The sequence below is a fragment of the Otolemur garnettii genome, unplaced genomic scaffold (genome assembly GCF_000181295.1).
Source record: "Otolemur garnettii isolate 467f Iridium unplaced genomic scaffold, OtoGar3 scaffold00191, whole genome shotgun sequence".
Classification (NCBI taxonomy): Eukaryota; Metazoa; Chordata; class Mammalia; order Primates; family Galagidae; genus Otolemur; species Otolemur garnettii.
In genome coordinates, this window is record NW_003852586.1 from 1,971,584 (window position 1) to 1,979,052 (window position 7,469).

The 7,469-nt window shown below is 39.0% G+C and overlaps 1 non-coding gene across 1 annotated transcript; it reads right to left on the reverse strand.

Moving 5' to 3' along the window:
• Positions 1-37: 37 nt before the first annotated feature.
• LOC111721851 lies at positions 38-144 on the reverse strand. The gene has a single exon (XR_002770855.1). It is a non-coding gene; the product is annotated as a U6 spliceosomal RNA (small nuclear RNA).
• Between the last annotated feature and the right edge of the window lie 7,325 nt (positions 145-7,469).

A 7,469-nucleotide genomic window follows, 5' to 3' on the forward strand; every position in this document is an offset into this window, starting at 1 on the left:
AGATTTTATTTTTATTTATTTATTTATTTATTTATTTTAAAATATGGAACGCTTCACGTATTTGCATGTCATCCTTGCACAGTGGCCATGCTAATCTTCTCTGTATCGGTCCAGTTTTAGTGTATGTGCTGCTAAAGTGAGCACGAGATTTTATTTTTTAAGAAGACAAAAGCTCAATGAGCATACTTTTAAAAGAGTAATCAATTTATTGTTTCAGAGATTTACTCTTTGCTGAAAGATTATTTTTCTTCATAAGAAGACCTGGCGATTCCAAGCAAATAAGGGCAGTTTGCCAGTCTGACGTTAGTGTTGTGCAGGAAGTGCTCAACGTTCTTCTCATGAAAACAAAACTTTTTGTACTGTATTGATTTTTGACACATCTGCTGAATGCATTAAACAAACCAATATTTGGAAGCAAAGCACACAGTGGATACTGGTGCTGTGTACACACTGCTGTGATGAAAGGGATCTGCAAAAAATCCTCCATTCCAATGCTCATGTACTCACATATGCTACTTTTTGCTTTTTTTTTTTTTTTTTGCAGTTTTTGGCAGGGTTTGAACCCACCACCTCTGGTATATGAGGCTGGCACCCTACTGCTTTGAAGTGAGCCACAGGCGCCACCCCTTTGTGCATTTTTAATGGAAACAAATACGCAAACTAGAATAGCAAAGGCCTAATTATTGTGTGGAAAATTTCTTCACTGGGGCTTTCTTTTCCTTTCCATGTATTTGGGAGCCAATCTAAAGTGCCCTCACAGAAGGACACTCCAGGGGCTTCTGTCTGTAGCTCCACCCGCATCACAGGGCCTCACCACTTTTTTTTGTGCCCCTAGGATGCCGTAATTCCAAGTAATATTGAAGTACTTTTTAAATATTTTTGTTATAATTTGCTTTTCCTTATATTGATCCTATGCTTGAATTATCTTCTGAGTTATAAAAAATTCATTTGATTTTCTTCCTTTAAGATTTGTAAGACTGGATTTTATATAATCTTGCTAGAATCATTGTATTAGGTGTTATATGGAGATCTCTCACAGGAAAGATGCCAAGGTTTCAACTCATTCCTATCTCTGTAATAATAAACATCATATTTTAAGCAAATATTTTAATAGTAGTTAATGTTCTTTGAAAAGATACAATGTCTAGGATATGTTCTAAGCACATAATTTATATTAACTCATTTAATGATGAGAACAGCTGTACAGATGAACTGAAAATTTCAGGCATTGTTTCAGGGCATGTAAATTAGCAGAGACCGTGGGGAATACAGTAAGGTGGTTTCTTAAAAAATTAAAAACATAATTACTATATGTACTATATGGTCCAGCAACTGAACTTCAGCATATATACCCAAAAGAATTAAAAGCAAAGGCTCAAAGAAATGTTTGCAAACTCAAAATTGCAGCAGTATTATTCACAATAGCCAGAAGGTAGGAACAGCCCAAGTGTCCAGTGACGGACGACTTTATAAACAAAACACAGTGTTATGTTCCTAATTGCTATGTTCCTACTGTTCCTAAGGCACAGTATTTAACCTCCAAAAGGAAGAGGATTCCAACCCATGTTGCAACATTAATCAACTCTGAAGATATTATGCTACATGAAAGAAGTCAGTCAGAAAAACACAATACTGTACGATTGCACTCATTTGAGATATTAAGTAGTCAAATTCATAGAAACAAAAGTAGCATGGGGGAGAGGAAAATAGGGAAATAGGAGTTGTTCTTTAACAGGTATGGAGTTTCAGTTTTGCTGGACAAAAATGTTCTGGAGATTAGTAGCACTACGATGCGATAATACTTGATGTCACCGAACTGTACTGTTAAAAATATGTAAGATGGTAAGTTTTGTTATTTGTATTTTCCCACAATTGAAAATATTCAAGCAGCTATGTAAAGAAAGTCCCACTATTCCCAGGGAGGAGTGGAAGGTTAAGCTGCCCCAGTCACAAAGCTGGCTCTGTAGCTGCCTGCAGGGTGTCAAGCACAGGGCATGCTCTACGGCCCACCACTTGTCCATGGGCCTTGTTTGCTGCCCATAGTGTGACCGTTGCTATTTTCCCAGCTTCATAACTATGGATGGGTTAGTGCAATCAACTTTTTTACAGATAAGTTCATTTTAAGAAGCCCATGGTGCAATTCTGCAGGTTTCCAAAATCTGCCTGATTTTAGGCTGTCTGGATGTCCATCACTGTCTTTCCTGTTTAACTGGTTGAGATACACTGCAAGTTAGTTTTCAATCCCGGATCTGTGCACCCTGTTTTGGGAGGCCAGGCAGAGCTGTGTTCACTCTGTTGTTAGAGCATGTCGTTTGATGGCACAGAGGCTGGTAGGAAGGAAAGGTGATTTGTGGGAGCCAAGGGCTGTATGTGTCCTCCAAGGAGAAAAGCAATAACAGCATCCATTTATAGAATTACAGAATCATTGGAAAGGAATGAAGTAGCTTAGACAGCATTTAAGAAAACATCAAACATTGTCAGTTCTCAGTCAAAAAGTGTCAGACTGACTTTCATATGACAGGGGTCAGTACTCTCCAGATTCACGAGCCCGATTCACTTACAAGGACTACGGTTCCCTGTGAGGGCAGCACAGAGCCACTCTGACAGGGGCACGTCACCAGTGTCCTGTTCAACCTCTCGTCCTGCACTTCCACCCTTCACACTAACCACAAACAAAGCAACAATCCTGGTTGGCAAAGAAAATTAAGAATCCACTGGCAACATCTCTTACAAACAAAGTATGCTTTAAATATTTTTTGTGAGTCTATACGTAAAATTGATGATATAAAAGATCATACTAGTTTCCTTCTAGTCTTCCTGACTCCCTCAGGTCTGCAGAGGTGGGTGCAGTGCAGGTGAGGCAAGTTGCCCTTGACAAATGTCCAAGAAGCTGCTGTCCACTCACTTCCTGTTTGCTCCTTCTCTGTGTAAATGTGTGATTTGGCAGCACACCAAAAAAAAAAAAAAAAAAAAGCTGGTGGGGAAGACAGGTGGGGAATTGATCAGAGTAATATAAAGTCAGTATATCCAGAAACCATCAGTTTTTCCTTCTGTTTCTGCTGCCAAAGTACTTATCTTTAGCATATGTTTGGTATGTGTGATCTTCCTATGATGTTAGAAACTCAGGTTTCCTTGAGATGAACTCAGGCACTCACACATGCACACACACACTCACATTCACACACCCATGTGCAGACAAACACAGAGCTGCTTTTCATCATGGTCAAAATCATTAGAAAACCTTCTTACAATCTGGGAAGCAGCAGCGGGCTTTGATGGGCTGACTCTCCTCTTCTCTGTGTCTCCCTCGGGATGTGGCACCTATTCGGGGCCTCAGATCTAAGTGGCCTCTGCCGGCACTGACTTCTGTCCACCCCCACCCATCTCCATCTTAGTGTTTCTTGGCTCTGTGTGTGTTTAGTGCAAACTTTTTATATATTAATTGCCTGTAAAGTCAATGATTACTGTGTTCGGATCAAACTTCAAACTTGATTTTAGCTGGTGATGGTAGTGAGCCTCTCTGCTCTTGGAATCTATAGTTTTATCCCCACAAAAATGTCCTTTGTACATAGATCTCTACGTGCTTGGTGTGCTAAAGGGCAATTCTGCTTTGTGCCAAACTGCAATGTCTTAGACATATTACTGGCTACTCAGATTCTGATTTTTATCCTCTTTGTTTCTCCATTTTCCCCAAAAGATGTGCTATGAAAAAAATCTGAAGATGGTCCTCGGCTACTCTGTGATCTGCTTCTGTGAACAACTGGGGAAAGTCAAGCAGGCTCACCGGCCAGGTGGTGTTAAAGGGCCACTTACCCCAAGCCGGGGGAGTTCTGTGGCCACTTACCCCAAGCCGGGGGAGTTCTGTGGCCACTTACCCCAAGCTGGGGGAGTTCTGTGGCCAAATACCCCAAGCCAAGGGAGTTCTGTGGCCACTTACCCCAAGCCAGGGGAGTTCTGTGGCCACTTACCCCAAGCCTGGGGAGTTCTGTGGCCACTTACTCCAAGCCGGGGAGTTCTGTGGCCAAATACCCCGAGTCAGGGGAATTCTGTGGCCTGCCAAATGCAGGCTGAATTTAACTTGTAGAAAGTTTTCTGGAAATCACCTCCTCTGTAAAACTGATATCATCCTAAGTAAAGTTAATATTGCTGTCAGTATATCAGTCTACCTCCAGTATATAAATGTGGACATGTGATACATTAGAAAGGGGAACGCACAATTACATTTCTAACAGGATGTATTAACATGGTAGGCTACAAGAGGTACTTTTGTCCTGCAGGTTTGAGCAATGATTATGCAAATTTTGCCTTTTGCCATAGGCACCATGTGGGTCAGTGAAATTGTGGATATTCTAAGTGATATAGATGTTGAAAAATGTGAGGTTTAATCACTGTTGAAGTTCCAATACTGGAAATGGCTCTCGTTGGACTAAAAACAAGGCCAATTCTCATTGTACCAGGTCACTGAGTATGATTTCTAGGAGATTTTTATGTCCAGTCATATGAGCATTGATGTCATGACATCTGATTAGGGCACAGGACAGAAGAGGCAAGCTCAGTGTCTGACTCAGAAACAGAAAGTCAAATTCTGGGCATTCTCACTTGTCAGTGAGCTAAATAGTGAGACTCAGACACAGAGCTGGGAACCAGGGACGCTGGACACTCTTACAGCTGAGGGGGTGGGGACGAAGGGTGACAAGTTGCTCACTGGGTTTGTTCAGGTGACAGTGAACTAATAGCCCAGACTTCAGCCTGCACCCCAATGCAGTATGTATGTAACAAAACTGCATTTGGACCCCTTAAACTTATACCAGAACCCCCCCCAAAAAGTCTCAGTATCTGGTTTCTATTGTTTCTCCCACAGAAGAGTCCATGCTAATCCAGTGATGAAGGCAGCTGCTAATCCCCTCTGGAGGTGGTGAGGAGCATGCTTCTGTGAGCAGAGTGACCTGAGGTTTTTCTAGCCCATGTCTTCCCAGAATCTATGACCTTGGAAACATTAATTAATCTGCCAAAGTTCTGCTTACATTACTGGAAAAATGAGGAATATAATAAGACCTACAGCACAAGTTTTTGGGGAAGATTATAGCAAATGATATGTAAGCATTTAAGAGACTCTCTGACCATAAGTAGTACACACAGAAGTTAAAAGTATCACTAGTCTAAATAGTTCAAGATCCATCCATGCATGCATGTACTCAGAAAACATTTAAAGAATGCTCACTTATTCAGTACTTCACACATAGGAAAATCTCTCCATGAACAACTTTCTACAATATGCATATTTACAAGAGTCAAAGATGAATGGCAGTTGCATTTGCCCTGGCACTCAGAGGAATGCTGAGAAGAGATCGAAGTGGAGCAGGGTCCGTGTGACAAGGACACTCAGCACCAAGGGCCACACTGAAAGACCAACACTGTCCTCACACAGTCACACTGTCATAAGGGTGGGGGATGGGATTAATGGTGTCCAGAGTTTATACCCATGTCCTGAATTACAACAAAAAAAGGAAAATCTGAGCTATTTTCATAAAAAAATTTTTATGAAGCAAATATGTCTGTATACATCATACAGTTTATGTGTAGAACAGATCACGGGAATGCTTTATACATAACTTTTATTGCTTAAATATGTGTTGTCTTCTGTTTTTAATAACATCCTTACAGATGCAATACCTCAAATATGTTTGTGTTAATCCTCCAGATATGTTCCTAAGAGCCATTTTCATCTGGTGAACATAGAACAAAGTGTAATTATAACCAGGTAAATAGCCTTTTCAAAGGTAATGTTTTCATCTAAAGGATTTGGAATGTTTATCAAACCATCATGGATTAGTCTATGTTGTAATTCAGTAGGATATATTTATGTTTCATAAAATAGTAAAAGTAAATATTTTTCTCCAAAGATATTAGCAACATATTAAAAATTTATATTATTTTTCAAAAGCATTTTAATTATCTAAGAGGTTAAAGGTAAATTTATATTGTAATATTTTTATTTTCAAAATGTATACCCCAAGCCAGGCATGGTGGCTTGAGCCTGTAATCCCAGCACTCTGGGAGGATCCCTTGAGCTCAGGGGTTCAAGACCAACTTGAGCAAAAGCAAGACCTGTCTCTACTAGAAATAGTAAAAAAAAACTCCACACACACACACACACAAAACCTAACCAAGTGTAATGGCTGGTGCCTGTAATCCCAGCTACTTGAGAAACTGAGGCAAGAGGATAACTTGAGCTCAAGAATTGGAGGTTGCTGTGAGCTGTGATGATGCCACAGCACTTTACCCAGGTGACAAAGTGAGACTCTGTCTCAAAAAAAAAAAAAAATTATATCCCCAAATTCTATTTTTGAAAAGATGGCTTAAGGATATGCTTAATTGTAATGTTATTCTTCTCATCAAAATTGCAAATAAAGTGCAAGTTTAGTAAATTCAGGAGAAACAAATGTCCTGTAAATACCTTAAGATCTTTGTTTATAAATTCTGGTAAATGATACTTACCAGTTTTCTGTTTCACAAGTTGCTTTTAAAAGTAACTCATGAAATAAAATATGCTTTGACTATTGATCTGGAGAGCTTAGTGATAGCTCCGTGACCTACCACCGTTAGAGACCTAACTCTCAAAAAACTCTTAGGCAACCCATGAATTAGACAAAGGAGCTAGTCCTCTCCCAGCACCCTCAGAAGTGGGACTCAGGTTAGTCTCGCACCACCTTTCTAAATGGGAGTCAACACTGAGTTTAAAAAGATGCTGTTTCAGTGCACCCAAATACAAGGAGAGGCCTTAACACTTCTAACATTATTAGTGGTATATATTAGCTTTCTCTTTAGGAGATACGTTATTTTTTCCTACCTTTTGTTAATTATTTATTTTCAAGGATTTCTGGTAATGGAAGACTTACTTCACAGAGACCAGAAGGAGAACTTCTTTACATGGAGATTTGGGAATTGCTCCCTTTGCTGTCAGTCTATCAAGATTTTGGACAAGATTGAGAATATTTCTTTTTTAAGGTTTTGGCAAATTCATCACAGCCTGAGATTTCCTTTGTGAAGACATTTTAATAATAAATTATATACTTTAATATATATAAAGTATAGAAATTTTACTAAGTTGGGATTTTTGAGGAATTTTTCCATTTCTTTCAAAATTTCAATTTATTCTTTAATTATTTTCATGTTTATATTATCTATAAAAATATTAGTAATGGTCTTCCTCATCCCTAATATTAAGTGTTGTTCTCTCTCTCTCTTTTTCTTCTTAATATAGTTTGCCAGGTGGTTGTCAACTTTATTGCTCTTTAAAAAAGAACAAATTCTTGACTTTTTTTGACATTACACCTGTTATTTCAGTAAAATTTGCCTTTTTCTTATAGGGGTACAAGTGAATCTTTCTAAGAGTAGAATGTGAATGTTTTAAAACAATAACTGAGAAAATGACATGAAGGCTGTGTTGACCAGTTTGATGGAAGTAT